The sequence below is a fragment of the Berghia stephanieae genome, chromosome 13 (genome assembly GCF_034508935.2).
Source record: "Berghia stephanieae isolate SIO BIC M18660-M18661 chromosome 13, UCSD_Bste_1.3, whole genome shotgun sequence".
NCBI lineage: Eukaryota > Metazoa > Mollusca > Gastropoda > Nudibranchia > Aeolidiidae > Berghia > Berghia stephanieae.
In genome coordinates, this window is record NC_088372.1 from 11,087,430 (window position 1) to 11,107,063 (window position 19,634).

Below are 19,634 nucleotides of genomic sequence, written 5' to 3' on the forward strand. Positions count from 1 at the left end.
GTTACAATTGTGGCAATTCGACACCAACAATTATCATCATTATCAATTGGTCAATTAATCTAACATTAAATAAATTAATCAGTTAATCAGTCAACGAATCAATCCTTGGTTTTGCTGTACCATATGAAATATTCAACATTTTATTGCTGATGGAACGAACGTTGATTTATACTTGTTAGTTCTACATTTAATCTGACAAAACCTTCTCCCAGATGGTAAAAGACTAAATTCATGGTATAAAATGTGTCTTTTATTGTTGGTAATTGGGAATACTTTCCTTTCCATTGCTTTTCCATGAATTCTTTCTACTCCATCAAGAGGATGGTTTACTATTTTTGATGCCTCTTTGATAGATTTTGAAATTTTTGATTTATCTTTAAATCAGCATCCGCCAAACCATATGGTGCAGCCAAAACAATTACACTGTTAATCAATTAGTCATAAACTCTTAACATAGCTTTCTTCCCTACTTGAAATGTTCTCAATTTCCTTAGGATGTATAATCTTTGGGCAACTTTCTTAGATATTATATTAATTTGTTGAGAGATCTATCAAAGGTTATTCCTCAATAATAAAAATAGTCAATTCTCTCTCTCTCTCTCTCTCTCTCTCTCTCTCTCTCTCTCTCTCTCTCTCTGTGTCTCTCTCTCTCTCTCTCTCTCTCTCTCTCTCTTTCTTTCACACGTGCGATATACACAACATAAACATAAACATATTCATTTCATTTTTAATTTGTTACAATTACAACATCATCTTTACCGATCGTCAAGCACTTTAAGCCTTTTTTTATTTTTTACACCAAACACCTGTTCTTACGTTTTTTCAACATTTAATTCAAGCTGATTTTGTTTACACCAATCGGTGAATATATTTATTTGTTTGAAATAATTCTTTTCGGTAACTTTATCTTTTAATAAGCCAAGAATAGCAGTATCATCTATAAAAATATAAATGGGGTCACTCACTTATATGTGGCCTGAAGTGATTGCGTTGTTGAACGGCGGGTTGAACCATATTCTGTTCCTTTTTCTGCTCTGTTTTGGTGTTGTGGCGTGCATTACATTTTTGTATTTCAGTGCTGAGGTGTGTCCACTCTGTTGGAGTGCCATTTCATAGTCGTGTTTTGTTTCATTGAATATGTCTTCATTTGCAGAGAGCTTGTTTAGCCGTCGTTCTATCATTGTAGGTATTTGTTTTATTATCGTGAGTGGGTGGTTGGATTGTTTGTGGATGTATAATATAAGTGAGTGACCCCATTTATATTATATATGTATATATATATATATATATATATATATATATATATATATATATATATATATATATATATATATATTTGTCACATTAAATTATATAAACATAATATTATATGTGGAATTATTATTAATATGCTAACAAAGATGGAGTGCCTCCACACATAATGTCAATCAAATCATAATCAAATGGAAGTACATATGATAGAGAGAAAAATAAACAAAAGTGGTACGTTAAGGGGCGGTTTGGGTCTTTTCAACAAAAAATTTAATTACCTATATTGGGCGGTTTTAATCATTCTGTATCGTCAATATAGGTTAAAAAACAACATTTATGGTGAAAAATTTTAATTATCTGTGTTGATACCCATTTTGCGATCTAATTTGGGGGTCTGACATAAAAAATATAACAATCTTGTGGCAAACGTTCCACAAAAACTAATGAAGGAATGACCTCCATATTCTTCCCACTTGTCAACATTGTACCATAGTGTGTCACCATAGAGAGATTTTACGGCTTTAGCTTATGGAATTTTTATTAGAACATTATAAAGTTGAGAATCAAAATATTATGACAAAATTGAAGTAAAAAATTCAGATTTAGGATTATAATTTAAAATTCACATATTTTATCCAAAAAATCTCTCTATGGTGACATAATACATTATCTCTGTGATAACTGTGGAAATTTTTAGACAATTTCATTGAACAGATTCTGAGAAACGTTTGACACAGTTTCCCATACCCTTAGGAAAATGACAAATTGAGAAAATAGCAAAATGGCTTCCCGTTTTTCACACATTTCTTACTGCCTGTACCATTTTCGACTGTGCATTTCGTGCCTTTATAGTCTACTTTAAGAATTTGGACTTCAATTATATTATTTCTAAGATAATAAAATATCATTTTCCACCAAAATCTCAAAATCAAATTTTTGAAGGATTTTCCTAATAATTAGACCCATACCGCCCCTTAAAACGTGAATATTACTCAATATGACAATGAAGTAAATATTCATTAAGGTGATGGACTAATGCTGCCCTTAACTTGAAATATAAAGGCAAGATAAAATAATAAAATATTGAATACAATTAATTTAACAAGAATATCTCTGCGAACACAATAGGGCTACAAACCAAAGATAATTTAAACATGCATCATTATAACCAAAATTAAGAAACAGAACATACATTTCTGGGGCGATAACTGTCGATAATGTAACCAGGACAATTCAGTAAAATACACGATGGGCTTAAATCCGAAACTAATATATAAAAAATAACACAGTTATAATTGTATGATGATAAACGTTATAGTTTAAACTTATTCACAACCTCCACGTACGAAAATTTAATTAAATTAAAATTATGCCCTCCCGCCACGGCATCATAAGATATCGTCACCTAGGCATGCCTTGAAGGAATATAGATAATCCATTAAATAGGATGTCTGATGTAAACAGGAATCACCCATGTTGTTCAAGTGTTACATATGAAAAAGAAAAGGAAAATAAATGATGAATGATTCTACTAGATAATACTCATAACTTCAAAGGGCGCGAAAATCTTAAATTTGTTCACATTGATAAGAATTATAAAGAGCAATAACAATGATGACAATGGACAGAATTATTAATAAACGCAAATGATATAAATAAAATAACGGGTGACGAAAATTTACTAAGAATGACAACTGAACACAAAGCAATAATAATGAACAAGCAATGACAAACAATTCTGGTCTAACCAGAACAGAAGGGCGTAAATATTTTCTTTTATTTTCATAATTTTTTTTCAGCAAAACAATAGGTACTGCACAGCATTGCTTTCATATAACTAGATCTATTAGGAACAAACAATTTCCTCAAATACAGTATTGTGCATGTGCAAAACAAATGTGAATGAGAGAATGATTGGTTGTATCGTACGGAACGTAGTAACGATTTTCCTATAGTTGCTATGGAAACGGTTAAGCTAGATTATGAACTGTGCTGTGGCATTGTAGGAATTGGTTTTCAATAATATTATGGCCTCTGGCACGTCTTAGATCAAAGTAACGGTACGCTCTTCCTCAGTCCTTATCGTTGAATGTGACTTGATTGATAAATCTATAGGTAAACTGTACGAATGTCAACACGTAACTTTAAAACATTCTTCAAATATACATTTTCTGTTATTATGTCATTACAGTCGAAATATCAATTTACATTTATATTGAATTGAACTGAATAAAATTATAGTTTATTACAACTCGTTTTAAAATCTTGCTATAACTATAAGCTATGATATGGGTAATAATAACAGAAAATAAAATGGAATAGAAAAGTGCCAGAAGCCAATAGAGAATAAACATTTCGCGCGATGAATTGATATAGATGATTTGGCAATTATCTTCAAACAAATGATGGGTCATCACCTCACTTTGACATTGTATACTATACCGTTTTAATCTCAACTTGTAATCGAAATGTTCTACTCCCAAGGTGGTTATCTTATTCATCTCAACTATAATTGAAGATAATATGATATTTTAGTGAATGAAACAGAGACATTATTTATGATTGTATTTGGTGCTACCATCCGATACACAACGGAGCTTCACATTTCACAAACCAAGCAGTAGGGCTTGAAACCTAAAACGGCGGTGCTTTGACGGAGTCGGCGTCTGTATGAGCCATCGTAGAGTCAAATCAAAATAAAACTTACTTTTCATGAACTTACCATGGCGTTGTCAGTTTTCGGGGTCACCAACCTAGTGGATGAAAAATTAGAAATGAAACTAGTTTTGTTTTTTGTTTTGACATTTAATCCATTCTTCAAACAAACAAAAAAATAACTATCCTCAAACCGCTCGTACACCTTCCAGTTCTTGGCGATCGCAACAATTATAAAGGAGATAGAAAATAAACTAACGGTAAATAGACGAAGTTTGAGTCAGTGCGTTAGTTAGCTAGATGTTGCTACATTATGATGAAATTGACTGTCGTAATTTTTACAATGATTATAATAGTGTGTATATATATGTCCGAGTGTATGTATGCGTTTACAACGTATAGATGACTCGATTATATATATATATATATATATATATATATATATGAGTGTTGGTGGGTACTCGTAGGTACGAAAGTGCTCGATAATGCTGGTTAGAGCTAATATAGAATACAAATTGTCACTCACATTTTTGTGGCCGAGACGATTCGTTTCTGTGTCTCTACACAACGAAACCAAGAACAAGCAATTCGTTTGGACTAAGAATTTTTTTCTTCGGACATTATTAAGGATTACGCCGACTGAGGACGTGTAAAGAGACACAGAAACGAATCGTCTCGGCCACAAAAAATGTGAGTGACATTTTGTATTATATATATATATATATATATATATATATATATATATATATATATATATATATATATATATATATATATATATATAAATATATATATATATATATATATATATATATATATATATATATATATATATATATATATATATATATATATATATATATATCATGGCTTATCTAAACCTGGACGTGGCCTCTGCAACTCCCTCCGAAACAAGCTTCTGTCCTCCGCCATCCTTCGACATTTAGTGTCAATGGATTATTCATCCATTCGCTTACGTCTTGTGACCAATATCTTCTTGGGCTCCCTTTCCTTCTTTTGCCCTCCACAATTCTTTCTAGAAATTTTGTCATGGGTGTCATGTCTCTTGATATGTCCAAAAAAGGCAAGTTTTAGTTTCTGTTTCATCTTGATGAGATATGGCTACCCAATGCCCAGGGACTCTTTCACATTTTGTTAGTTTCCTTTGCTGTCCAGGGAATGCGGAGAATTTTCCTGAAGCATTTCATTTCAAATGCATTAATTTCATTCTCATCGGGATTTTTTGTGGTTGTCCATGATCCACATCCATATAATTGGAATTGTACATGTTCTTAATATTTTCATTTTCAGTTGGATATTTTAACTTTTCCACAATGTCATCATTTTTTGTCAATTTTGTTTGGGTAAGTGCTATCCTCCTTTGGATATCAGGGTTCCATTTGCCTCTATTTTTGCCCCAAGATATATAAAATTGTTGACATTCTCCAGGTCTTTCTCCATTAACTACAATTTGAGCTTTTGGACTTAAATCAGTGTCCATTACTTTGGTCATTTTTTTAGCATTTATGAGCAGGTCTTTGTCCTCACTATGTTGTTTTACGGATTGCACTAGCCTGTCTAATCCCGAAGACGTTGTTGACAGGAGTGCAGTGTCATTATCATATCTCAGATCTAAGATTGGCTCTACATTTAATTTTAGTGAACTGTTCAAGTTCAAGTTAAACGTCTTTATCTGCAAAAGGCAGCAGCCTTTTATGGTTCTCACACTACTATGTTAAGACGATCGATTCAATCAGCAAAGTCCGGTCCGCGTTTGTGCACCGTCGCGAACCCGCCCGGTAGCATCGTCACAACACACCGATCGAATAGATGCTCTACTGTTTCGGGTTCTTGCCCACATCGGGTACATGTCGGACAGGTGGAAAGTCCCCACTGATGAAGCGCACTTGCTGTGAGGCAGCTCCTCGACCGAAGCCGATTCGCAGCCACACAGTGTCTTCTCTTACTGGTATCAAAGCCTGGCAACTTCTCATCAAGCTTAAAGGAGTGTACGTCCCCCCCCCCCCCCCCCCCCCACGAGGAATTGAATTCGTCCAAACCGACTTCCATCTCGTATATGCATCTCTGTCCGTAGTCAGGGAAGCTGCGTACAAGGGTTGCCGGAGATGCACCCGATAGGTAAGGCTGCGGTCCAGCGTAACCCCTAAATATTTTGGATGCGGCTCATATGGGAGTGGCTGGTCCCCGACGGGGACGTTCAGTTTACGGGTGTGCCATGCACTGCATAGGTGGAATGCTGTGGCCACTGTCTTTGAAGTGTTCATCTTCAGGTACCACTTGTCGAAGTAGGATTTGCGTCTGGTGACGTCCTCGCTGAGTACGCTCTCGAGACGGGTCCACACTATACTCTGAGTAACGAGTGCCCAGTCATCCGCGCCAGCCTCAGGGAGGAAGTGTTCGGCATATCGCTAATGAAAACGTTAAACAACCTTGGCACAAGTACCGATCCCTGAGGGACCCTAATCTTCAATTTTCTTACTTTACTCGTAGCGTCTCCCAGCGCGACGTGGAATTGTCTTTCCCCAAAGATCGAAGAGAACAACTTCAAGGTCTGTTTGCACCTTATGATCTTTGCAAGTTTGAGCATTAATCCTTCGCACCAGACTGTATCGTACGCCGCTGATAGGTCTATAAATGCAGCACCTGTTTGCTGTTTCCTCTCGAACCCTTGCTCAATATGCTCTGTAAGGGCAATGACCCGTTCCGTGGTGCACCTCCCTTCTCTGAAGCCCGCCTGCTCGGGTGGCAGGGCAGCGTCTAGGACCGGCCCCCATCGGTTTAATGGAACTCGCTCCAACAATTTGTAAAGACAGCTCAGTAGAGCTATGGCTCTGTAACTGTCTGCCTCCTTCGCCGGTTTCCCGGGCTTCATGATGGCAACTATCTTTGCGTGCTTCCACACTTGTATGAGCTTTCCTTTTGCAAGGACGTCAGACATTGCCTCTGCCAGCCATGCCCTCACCCTGGGGCCCAGATGCGTCATCATATCGGGATCAGGACTGTAAATGTTCCGACTATTGTCGGATTTCCGACAGTACTATTGTGCTCTATAAGTGCTAATAGTTTTTAACAAATTAATAGTTAAAATAAAATTCGCAACGTCAAAGAATAGAACCAATAGACGTGGATGTATTCACTACCTGGCTGCTGTGCCACAGCCAGCGAGAGAGGGTCGCGAAGTTCGCGTGAGTCGTCGAAAACACACCTAGTCAGTAAATAACGCACGCACAGAAGTGTGTCGGAGCTTCACGGACCGGAAAGTTTCTCTCTATTTTGCTACCGACACACATGCATTTCTCGGTGTCTTATTTCTTTTTCGCTATGATTTATTGTTTCCGTCTGGATGTGAGACGGAAAAAAATAATGCAAAAATAATTATTTTTCTTCGAAACATATATTCTTCGAAACATATATTCTTCTTCGAAAGCTCTAACACAACCGCTTCACCTCCTCTTCTTCTTCTTCTTCTTCTTCTTCTTCTTCTTCTTCTTCTTCTTCTTCTTCTTCTTCTTCTTCTTCTTCTTCTTCTTCTTCTTCTTCTTCTTCTTCTATAAGAATTAATCCAAATAAACGAAAGAATCAGCGTAAACATTTAACACAAACAAACAGGAGCGAAGATACGCAGCTTCCGTGTCAAGCACTATCTAGATACACATCCTTCAAAAGGGTAGGAATTGTTCTCTTCCTTTCATTTTACAACCAATTCAGACCTGGGCCCTCAAATAATTGGGATTCTTTTTTGGTACCATAAAATAAGGACCTCATTATAAATAAGTAGGGGAAAGTGACATGATTTGACAAGTCAATTGACGTGTCATATCTGTGTTGTGTTTATTAATTAATCAATATTTCTGTCCTGTTGTGTCTATTTTCGCGTGTTCAAAAGGTTCCGATAATTATTTTACCAACCATTTACAGGCATGCGTGATATATGCCATCTTTTGCCATACTCTGGCTCTCGATATTGAGGGATAAAATATGCGTCAGGTCGCTATTGCCGATATCGCTTTTTCCAGTCGAAGGTGTGTTGGGACGTTCGCCTACTTCTCTAACGTGCTGACGACCCTGGCGACACGAACGCGGTAGTATTTGGCTAGGCGGCCGACCGCTTCGCCATTGGAATTGCTGCCTAGTGTGATCCATCATAACAAAGTAGTGTGGCGCCCGGGATGACGGTGGCCTTTCGGGCACCGGGTTGGATCTTCATTAGTCACACACCGGGCGAGCAGCTCATGTGGTTCGTTGGCTCGATACCCGGGATTTACACCTTTGCCCTCCGTGTGCCTCAAGCCCCTCACCAGCGACAAGGTAGAAGATCCACGAGGGGGTGCAAAAGGCGAATTACTCATCACTGCATATTTTATACAATTATGTGGTGGCTCTCTCCATTATTGTGTTATCGTGTTGAAAGATAAATGTTTAATAGTTGACCAAATTTGTTGTTGTTGGTAAAATATAGGATTTCTGGTGGGAGAGCGTTCCATTCCTTGATGCTGTGTATAGATGTCCAAGTGTGTGTATGCGTTTACGATTTGTGTATATCACTAGATTATATATATTTATACTATATAATATATATATACCTATTACATCTTCTACATGTATATATCAACTATTCACTATATCCATCAGTTTTTTCGTGTTGAGTGTGGCTTTGTGAGGGAGTTTAATTGTAGTATATTTTTCTTCCAGGCATAAGCTACATTGTTTTGATGATGGTATTTATCTTGTTGTTTTAGAAAGAATTTTCCATTAAATGCTGTGGTCTAGCTTGTTGTCTTTTAATTTCCAAATATGTACGCTGAGCTTTGTAGATGTTTGTTTAGTTGGTGTTTCTAAAGGTTGAGGTGTGGAGGTTGTATCTAGTTTAGAAATTATTTTCTGTTAGTCCTACATATTTTTTCCTGCTTGTTTGTTTTAGTTTCGGTGGCTGTGGCTTCGTGCATTAGATTCTAAACATTGTTTATTTAACGGGCAATGATCCTTCTTTCTGCAGTTGCATTTTATGGTGGATGGGTTTTGCGCTTGTCGGTAGTTTTTAAATATTGTTTTGTTGTGGCTTGAAATTATTTGTTCCATGTTGCGCATACAAGAGTAGCTAATTTTTATGTTATTTCTGTTGATAATTTTATGTAGCTTGCGATTCTTTGGCTCTTTGTGTATCAATTAGTTTCAGGAACGTCTGTCCAATGTTGGTGATGACGTTTCTGTTGAAAGGTGGGTTGAACCAAGACTTTTTCTGAAATAAAAACAATTTTTCTTTTGTTTTTGATATGTTAAGCTCTGAAACCAATTTACAAAATGCCTAATTTGGTTTATATGAATATTTCTGATTCTTGGCTATACAAAAGTCCCAAAATGGCTGTATCGTCTGCATATCTAATAATGAGACATTCTTCATAAATAGGCATACAAACATTTGTCTACAAAATGAACAAAATTAGAGAGCTAAGACATCCTTGTGGGCAGCCAATTGAAATGGACTTTATTGCCGATAAATGTATTCCCATTTTAACGTACCGAGGTCTTTCCAATAGAAAGTTATGGAACCATTTTATGAGATAGCTAGGTAGGTTCAAGAATAACAATTTGTTAATGAGGATAGTTGTGTTTATTGAATTGAATCCAGATAAAAAGTCAACTTATATAAGATTCATGAAGAATTTGCGGGTAATTTCACCAGATGTTTTATCATCGTGTTGATGTCAATAAATAAGGCATCTTCTACGTTACGTCTATGTTGATATGGAAATTGGTGTTTGCAGGTATCTTGTAATCACACACAAATTACACACTTTTTGTAGAAGTAGACAAAATATTCATGAACCATTTCATGACGACTGATGTTAATGCGGCAGGACGGTAATCATTCAATTCTGTTGGAGGATGGTTTAGGCCCTGTTACGATAATTGAAGTTTTCCACAGAATTGGGACAATTTATTCAACGTCGGATTGCTGAAAACTGTTTGTTTTGGGAACAGCGAGCTGTTCAAAACAGTTGATAAGAACATTTCCACAAATCATGAAAGGACTAGGCGATTTCTTTGGTTTGCAGTGCTCAAATAGATTCTTGACTTCTTTATCTATATGTATTTGTTCTTCTTCGTTGCTCGATTCAGAACAAGAGAGTGTGGGTTGTTAGGTTAGGGATCATTTGGGGACAATGGGGAAATGAAAAATTTGGGAGAGGGAGAGGAGAGAAGGAATGAGGGATGGAAAGGGGACGTATATGGGAGGGGGGGTGGTAGGGGAAGGGGCTTTATTTTGTGCTATTAATTTGAATTTTCTTCAGTGTCTGCACATAAGTTCGTATCTTTTGTTTAGGATGTTGTTTTTATGACTGTGTAAAACAATTTCCATTTTGTTCAGCGAGGCACAGATTGCACTTTCTTGTTTCACATCGTTAGGGACTACTCTTTTTTACGTTACTGATGGCGTTTTGTTTGAATTTATTTAATCCCTTTAGTGCGATGTTGTGCTCTTGACTAGCTTGTTGTTCTTCAATGTCGTTTTGTTATTGTTATAATATCTGGTTTTGAATTTTTTCTGTGCTACCAATGTATTGTGCAGTGGTGTTGTTGATGGTTTTGGTAGCTTTATAGATGATGGACTTTATTAATCAGTTTCCTTTTAACGGGCAATCGTTCATTTTCCTGCCGTTGCAATTGGTTAGTGTGCCTTTATCATTGGGGTTACTTAGACTTTGCTTGTTGTGGTTCGTGTTAATCTGTTTCATATTGTATAGGCAATTGTATCTTATTCTTACATTGCTCCTGTTTATTATTTTATGGAGCTGGTGGTTCTGGGATACTGTTTATCTATGAGAGGGAGGAAGTGTTTGCCAATCTTTGTTATGACTGATTTGGTAAATGGTGGGTTGAACCATATTATTATTTCCCGTTTTCAATTGTAAACATTATCTCCGGGTAGCTTGTATGTTGGCACTTCATAACTCATACGATTTTGATACAACTGTTTCCAAACTTGATTTACAAACAGTCAAGTTTTAATTAATGCTATATTTACTCATTTCCAGCTCTGATAACCGCAAATTGCTATGGTCTCAATGTTGTATTGGAAATACTCCTATCAACTCAAAATATTGTCCATTACTACAATGTTAAAATTGCGTTTGGAAATCAGATCGAATTCTAATATTGCAACTCTATCTCTTAGTGGTTGATATTTCTTTAAAATTCTAACTTTACAAGTACTGAACCGGTGCCCTGAAATGTATTATTAGTAACACAACAGTTCCACAAAAAAAAACCAGTTTGATCAGATATGTGTACATAAAATTTCAGAAATTCGTAGTTTCCAATGGGAAAAAAAGTAAAGTCACCATAAAAATAGCTTCAGAAATTATAATTTAACTTTAGTTTGATAAATAAAAATTGCTCCAAAGTCATAAATTATCTGGAATGACATTTTTCTTTTCAGTAAGATTTATTGAATCAAAGACAATTTTGCAGATCTGCAGCCAGAGCCAAAAATACATCATTCTACGAACTTTTCGTAATACTAGGTAGATCTGAGTGCGATGTTTACCACCGCAGGGAACTCGACAATCAACGCCTCATGTACAACAATCACACTTTTCAACTGTCTCAAACCAGAGGACGATCGTCGACCCATAGTCGATGTCGTAACCGACTATGTATTGGACCTGATTCTCAACATCATACTTGGATTTATATGCGGTTTCTTCGGAACTGTCACTAACATCATAACCATATTCATCTTCGTCAAACAAAGAATCTTTTCCGAGGGAAGCACCCTCAGCCTCTTCTGCCTATCCTTAGCTGATCTGGGCGTGTGTTTCATAAAAATGCTCTATAGCGCAGGATCTCTCGTTGATAAGCTTAAAATTCATCATTTACCTTTAGATCCATTCGTTGTTAGGCGTCTAATACTGGGATGGCCAATTAAGATATTTATAGGACTAAATAGAATGTTAACAGCTTACGTAGCCTTTGAGCGTTGTATGTGCGTTGTGATACCTTTTCGAGTTAAAAACATTTTCGCATCACGCCGAGCTTTGATATACCTTTTATCTATATTTGCATACGGGTTTTTTAGCCACATACCATTTTATACAACAAATTATATCGGTGATGTAAAGGTACAAGGAACAAATATTACGACACTGGGTATAGTTCATGGAACAGATAGTGACATCTGGCAGGGTTTGGTATTTTATGGAAACTACCTGGTCCTACATTTGTTAACCGCTTTTATTGTGGTTGTCTGTACTATTATAACCAGCTCCTACGTCAGGGTTTCGAAGGAATGGAGAAATAGAGTAAGTAGAGCTTACGATGATTCTAATAATACGATTGGTTATATAGATAGCCATGCTACGAGGAACGGATCTAAATCGAGAAAATTTGAGACTGAAGCTAAGAGCACGACGATGTCGAAAACTAATTTTAATAAAGAAGCCCGGTTGGTAAAAATGATCACTACTATATCGATCATATTTTGTGTTTGTTACAGTCCAGATGTAACCATGTTAGTGATGACTTTCGCAGATCGACGATTCAATACAGGGAGGCAATATGAGAGACTAGCCCATATCATGCATGAACTCGCTATTTTGTTCTCTACCATCAATTCGAGTATCAATATATTCATTTACTACAGGATGAGTACAAAATATAGACAGATATTTCAGTCATATTTTTGCAAAAATAAAGAAAAAAGGTAAGCGAATGGAATGTTGTTACCATTGTGAGGTGACAAAAAATGACTAAAGAATACAAGTGAGTAGAATGCTGCCACCAAGAAGGACAAAGTTTACCATATCAGAAGAATATTGAAACCAACGATTAGACACTGTGACAGCATTGTTTCTTTAAAGGTGCACTATGATGACATGAAATTTCTGTGTTATCTACTTTTTATTACATCTGAAATTACAACAAAATCAATAGATATGTAGTCTTGTGACGAACGATTCTCTTTCACTGCGTGATGTCTTTATCATTCGTCAGCGTCTCATTCAAAACCACTTCAAACTTTGTGGAGATATATATTTGCCAAGGCAGATTAACACCTCAAGTTAAGATACTCAAAACATGGACAGTATTTCTCCAATAAAGCTCTAAAATTTGCTAACGGAAAAAATTGGTCAATAGGTGGGAAACCTTCCAATTGCATAACGGAACACTCGCTTTCAGCTTAAGGCTTATTTACCTGTTCAAATTATCTGCCCATTGTATCCATACCTCCTGCTAATCACCTTTTCCAAACAAGACTCCAACGTGCATATGCCCTGAGGTTCTTGTCTCGTTCAAGAGTAGCTAAAATTGCAATTACTGTTCTAAGCTCTCCGGTAATTCTCCGTTATTCTTTCTTACCAAAGCATCTGAATATCATTGGCTATCTTAAACAGGAACATTCTTCTGATTGGCTATTCCCGACGCAACATCTTATTTCACAAAATCAAATTCATCTCTGAATCGAATCACACACACGCTAAGAAGCCCAAGAAAGAAGAGCTATCCCTCCAATTTCAAACTTGTAAAAGTTTTTCTTCCCTCGGCTGGAGGTAAAATGAATTGTTGGTTGACATTCAAAGTGGAACGAGATATTACTGTGAATTCAATTTAATCTATTATTAATATTATAGTTTGTGTATATATTTTAATTGTGCTATTCCATGGATGTTCGTAAGTTGGAATACCTGTACAAAACTATATCTATATGTATCTGATACTATAGTTAACATTTGTTTATGATCTATGCTATTATTTCATTTATATTCAATATGCATATTGCTTGAATGTCTGTACCCTACCGCCAATCGCCGGCGACACATCATAACCTCAATTATAATTAGTAAAAATAAATTAAGAAATACCAGGGACACAACCCTGTTAAATTCTCATCATGTAAGATAGCTCGACTGTCAGTTGATGTTTGATACATATGTAATAACTACATGGAGTTACTGCTTCTCCTTGCCTTTTTCGGCAAATAAATGCTATTATGATGTGTCGCTCAAGGACGATCCGGTGGCGAAAGACAAACTCGATTGGCTCTAAGACCTTGTTGTTTTAACTCTTAATTGAAGGTCCCTGTCCTTGAAGCACCCAGCCCGTGCCGAATCCCTGCCTCCCAGTCCTTGCATAGTGGTAAACCCCTGATGTCAGTCATAGCCGACACCAGAACATTCCTGTCAGCACATAACTACAACACACTGTTATGAAGTCCAGAAAACCCTGCAAGCAGGAGCCAACCCTGGAACTAGCTGATACATTTGCCTCAATCAAGCAAGCCGGCAGGATAAAGATAAGCCAAACGGGCTTATACCATTTTCAAATGTATTTTCCACAGACACAGATGATTAGAAACTAACTCAATCAATCAATCATAAATGATTCAATAAATAAATCAATAGATAAATAAATAATAAATTAGATCCACTCAATTAGAGCTACTCTTCCTGATATTAAATAAATACTTATTCTTTCTATCTTTTCCTGTAACAATCTAATGAAACTTTATGTATAGAATTTATATTATTGTATTGGGCGTAACTATTGTCTTGACTCACTTGTTATTAATACAATTAAGTTATAAGGGACCCTAAGGCAATTCTTAATCACCCCTAGATTAAACCTGAGCCGTTTGTGGTATAGGTTGAGTGGCGCAGCTGGTAACGAGAGCCATAGTGCGCATACTAGTTCGAATCCAGACCATTGAGCTATCGGTTGGACTCGACCCCACAAAAATAACACACAACCCGCCACAAGTCTCAACTCGAATGAAACAGTGCTTTTTCAAAACATGAGCTTTTCTATGAACATGCACCCATCGAGCAATTGTAATAAGACAATTTCTTGAAAGCCAGTGTTGTTTCTGTCACAAAAAACGAATTTTCACTGCTGAGTGTACAAGGGGTCAGAAAAAAAAACATCGACTTCACTCGGAATCGAACTCGGTCTCTTTGCGTTTGAAAGGAGCGCTCTACCAACTGAGCTATCGGGTCTCATTTGTCAACATTAGATGGAGTAATACACATTTGGAATCCAATACACCGATGATATGGACCGTTTGGTTTTGGTTTGTTTTTTCAATTTCGTTTTACAGAATATTTTATGGCAACCAACAACAAAATTCAACAATATGGGATAAATGATGTTTAAAACGTCTATTTTGCAACAAATTATACACATTCGAAACCCAATATCACAGAGACAAATAATAAGATAATAAGCTGAGAGATATATATAGGTGACGTGTCCAGCACACTTTTGGAAATTTCATCGAAATTCATTCGTCCTTTCAGTCCTCCTTCATTTCGATGAAATTTCCAAAAGTGTGCTGGACCACTCCTTCGTCGCTTCGCTCCTCAGTCGTTCACGTCACCTATATATATCTCTACCCCTTTATATATTGTATGAATTTTTAAAATATTTAAACTTACTTACTTACTCAAGTAGGGTACCTCAGGGAGTAAGAAAGTAAAAATAAAAAAAATATAAAAAAGTAGTGAAGCGGCGATAAAGTCTTCAGGGGGTAAAGAGGTAAAAAGGTAAAGAGGTAAAGAGGTACAGTTCCGAAAAACTTAAGTGTATGTTTGAGGTTAGTAAAAAAAATATTTATTAAAAATGTTTATTATAAAATGAGTGATCAGAAGTTTAAAGAGTTAATATTTCATAAGATTGTTGAAACTAGTAGTATAGATGTTATATTAAAATCTATTGATATAAAAGAATATCCAGTTAAAATAGTTCTATCTATAAAGTGTTTATTTAATAGACCTACTGACAATCTAACAACAGAAAGATATTATAATCATCCTTCAACTATTATTAAAACAAAGAATAATAAGTCTTCTTACTATAGACAAGTTAGAAAAGAATTTGATAGATGGTTAAGTGAAGTTCAATTAGCAGGAAGTGGTTTTGTATTTAAAAAGATATTAAACGGAATAATAAAAATTCATAAAACTAAAGTATTAAATGGTTATAGTTATATACCTTTAAAGTTTAGATCTTCATCAATAATAAATATTAAAAATAGAAATAATAAATGTTTTTTATATTGCCTACTAGCCAAGTTATATCCTGCAGATAGAAATCCTCAAAGGATAAGTAAATATATGGACTATATAGATAAAATAAATATGAATGGAATAGAATATCCAGTATCCATCTCTGATATTCCTAAAGTAGAAAAACAAAATAAATCCTTATCTATTAATGTATTTGGATTAAACGATATATTCAGAAAAGCTTCTATCTATCCTATACATATTTCAAATTATAAGAAAAGAGAAGAAGTAATAGATTTATTATATATTGAAAATCATTATATACTAATAAAAGATTTAAATAAATATATGTTTGATTCTAGAAATAGTAATTCTAAAATAGTATGCCGAAGATGTCTATCACTTCATAGAAACGATAAAGCTTTAGATAATCACTTAGAAACATGTGAAAAGAATACTCCAGCTAGAGAGATAATGTCTTTAGAAGATTCTACTGAATTTAGGAATTATCATTTTAAAATTAAAATCCCATTCGTTATCTACTCTGATTTTGAATCAACTAATAAACAATTTAAAGATAAAAATAAAATAGCAAAACAAGAAATAAATAGTTTTGGTTTATATCTTCATTCACTTTATCCTGATATACTTGAATCTGAATATATAACTTATACAGGAGATAAAGCTATAGAAGAATATATGAAATATTTAATGCTTATATATAAACAAATAGAAGATATCCATAAAAGAAAATCTAAACCGAAATTAACAGAAGTAGAAGAAGAAGAGTTTCAAAAGGCTAAACGTTGCTATATTTGCTCTAATAATTTTAAAAGTAAAGATGATAAAGTTAGAGAGCATAATCATTTATCTAAAAAATATAGAGGAGCTAGCTGTGTCGGTTGCAATTCTAGAGAAGGTAAAACTAATAAACTAATTCCTGTATTATTTCATAATGGATCTAATTATGATTTTCATATGCTAATAACAGAATTAATGAAATATCAAAATAAATATTATAAAGTAAAAGTTTTAGCCAAAACAGCAGAGAAATATATATCTATAGATTTTGGTAATTCTAAATTAAAACTTAGATTCTTAGATTCTTATAAATTCTTAACTCTCAAACGTTCCACTGTTTTGAGCAAAAATTGTGAATGGAGGGGGTGCAGGTACATTAGGATACCATGAACTCACTCACTGTGCGCTAATGCTGGCATGTTATATATCAATTTGCTCGTCAGATGTTTTAGTTTCACATTCTTAAAGTTTTTTATAATTTCTAGGCACTTTCCTGGACACAAATATGATTTATGTGTCAAGGTAGGGTCTCAAATTTTCAAGTAAAAACTGCATTTTCTGCAAATGCCAAGAAGGAAAAAAATAACTGTTCAAAATTATGATCAAAACAAGTTTATTTTCTAAAAATACATCATGTCTTACAACTTTTATGCAAAACTCAAGTATGTAATGCATAAATTGAGCATCTGGTGGGGTCTCAAATGTATCCACACATTTACTCAAACAAGGGGCATAATCCAATAATTTTTACATGTTCACAAAAATGTCTCTAAATTGCTTATGTTAGCATTTCTTTGGCATATTTTGGATATCTCTTGGTTAACAGACCTAAACACATGATACAAGAAGAAATTTCAACATTGTGAAAAGGTTTTGGGGTAATAAATCCATTACAAAAGTAAAATTATATAATTATTTTAAAATTCACTTGTGTGTCACTTGTTTAGTGCAAAGACTGAACTATACACACCAAAAAAATACACAAGTTCCTTCTTACTGATACAATTGATAATACATGGATAAATATAATAAAGGACTTCAGTATACATATATATTTATTTATATATGTAAATGTATTCGCAGAGAGCGAATAGTATTTTTTTTCCGCAAAGAGCGAAAACGAATGATTATTCGCAGAGTGCGAAAATATTTTTATTTCACAGTAACAGTACCTTAACAAAATAAAATAAAAATATACAGACAATTTAACATTTAAAAAACAAAGAGCATTTTAAAATACAATAATAAATCAAATAATTTACTCAAGAACTGTATGATACCACAACATACATTTTCTATCCGGCTGTAAACAAAACCATTCTTTACAATATAAACACCTATGTCTAGTTTTCTGTACTTTCCCCCTATCTAAGCATAACCTACAATCACCCTTGAATTTGAAGAAGCATCTGGTAAAATTGGATGGATTAACTTAATTTCTTCATCTATATCATTATTATCACTATTCCTGCTATTTGCTTTAGATTTACTTTTACATTTACAATTACAATTTGTATTTAAAGCAAGTGGTGGACCCTCTAGATCATCTATCCCGCCTAACTGCCTGGCTAACTCCAGAGTAAAATCTAACTGATTATACTGTTTTGGTCTCTGTAATTCTTCAATATCACTATGCCTAGCTCTATATTCTTTGAACAGAATATAACTATTAACCCTAGCAATGTCAATAAAATGAAAAAATAAACTTTTCCACCACTTGTGTGTTTTTCTAAGACTATTATATTTCCCAATAAGTTGATCAGACAAATCTACCCCATTCATATTCTTATTGTAATCTTTAACTAATTCAGGCTGTGCAACATCTAATTTTCTGAAAACCCCATTATCTTTACTCCTACGTTGTACTACTGCCTCCTTATTTGCATCATGTATTGTAGATATAAATGAAACTGTCTTATTATCTTTCCACTGTAAAGCTAAAATATCACCATCCCTATGCCATCTAAACTCCCCCCTCTTAACCCTCTTTTCCCATTCTCTAACGTTCTTTAGACTAACTGGAAATCCTTTTCTATTAACTATTATTGTCCCACAAGCTCTCACATTCTTCACAACCAAATCTTTAAAAAGTTGGACACTAGTATAAAAATTATCCACATATAAATGATATCCTTGATTGAACAAGCCAACAAGCAACTGCATAACCACATTATAAGCTAAACCATTTGTTGTATTACCCCTACCTTACCCAAATAAACATCAAAATTATGTGTATACCCTGTCTTTGAATCTGCTAAAACCCACAATTTCATTCCCCACTTTGTTGGCTTGTCCTTCATATACATTCTAAAGCTATACCTTCCCTTATTTTTAACCATCCTCTCATCTATTGAAATATTCTGATAAGGTTGAAACAATTTCATACATTTTCTACGAATATAATCCATCATAAATCTAGCTTTACATAATTTATCATCTCTATTTTCTGTTCTAAAATTACTTATTTTTAAAAAACTCATAAGACATTTATAACGCCAAATTGACAAAAACCAACGCGCCCACAAACCATTCAACAATGTCTCCACACACCAATATAAAGTAACACGCTCCACTTTCACACAACTCATGTACATCAACAAACCAATAAATCTATACATTTCATCCACATTCACAGGTTCATCCTTCCACCTCTTATACAACGTCGGTTTCGAATCCGCACACATACTCGCATAATCATTCGTCCACTCACAACACAAAGACAACAGTTCTTGAGTAAAAAACAAACGAAAAAAATCTAAAGGCGTTAAAAATTTTCGGTGATCTAAGCGAGTCACCGTATCAGGCAGGCGTGGACCAGGGACTCGCTCAGGGAGAAAAGGTGGCACTTTGTTCTCGGGACCACCATCCACACATAGTTTCTTCGGCTGTGATGGGCCAGGGATT

General features: G+C 34.9%; 1 long non-coding RNA gene across 1 annotated transcript; it reads left to right on the plus strand.

Annotated features, from left to right (window-relative positions):
• The first annotated feature begins 3,726 nt into the window (after positions 1–3,726).
• Positions 3,727–14,360, plus strand: LOC144958896 (uncharacterized). The gene is made up of 2 exons (XR_013642532.1): positions 3,727–4,166; positions 11,369–14,360. It is a non-coding gene; the product is annotated as an uncharacterized LOC144958896 (long non-coding RNA).
• The last annotated feature ends 5,274 nt before the right edge of the window (positions 14,361–19,634 follow it).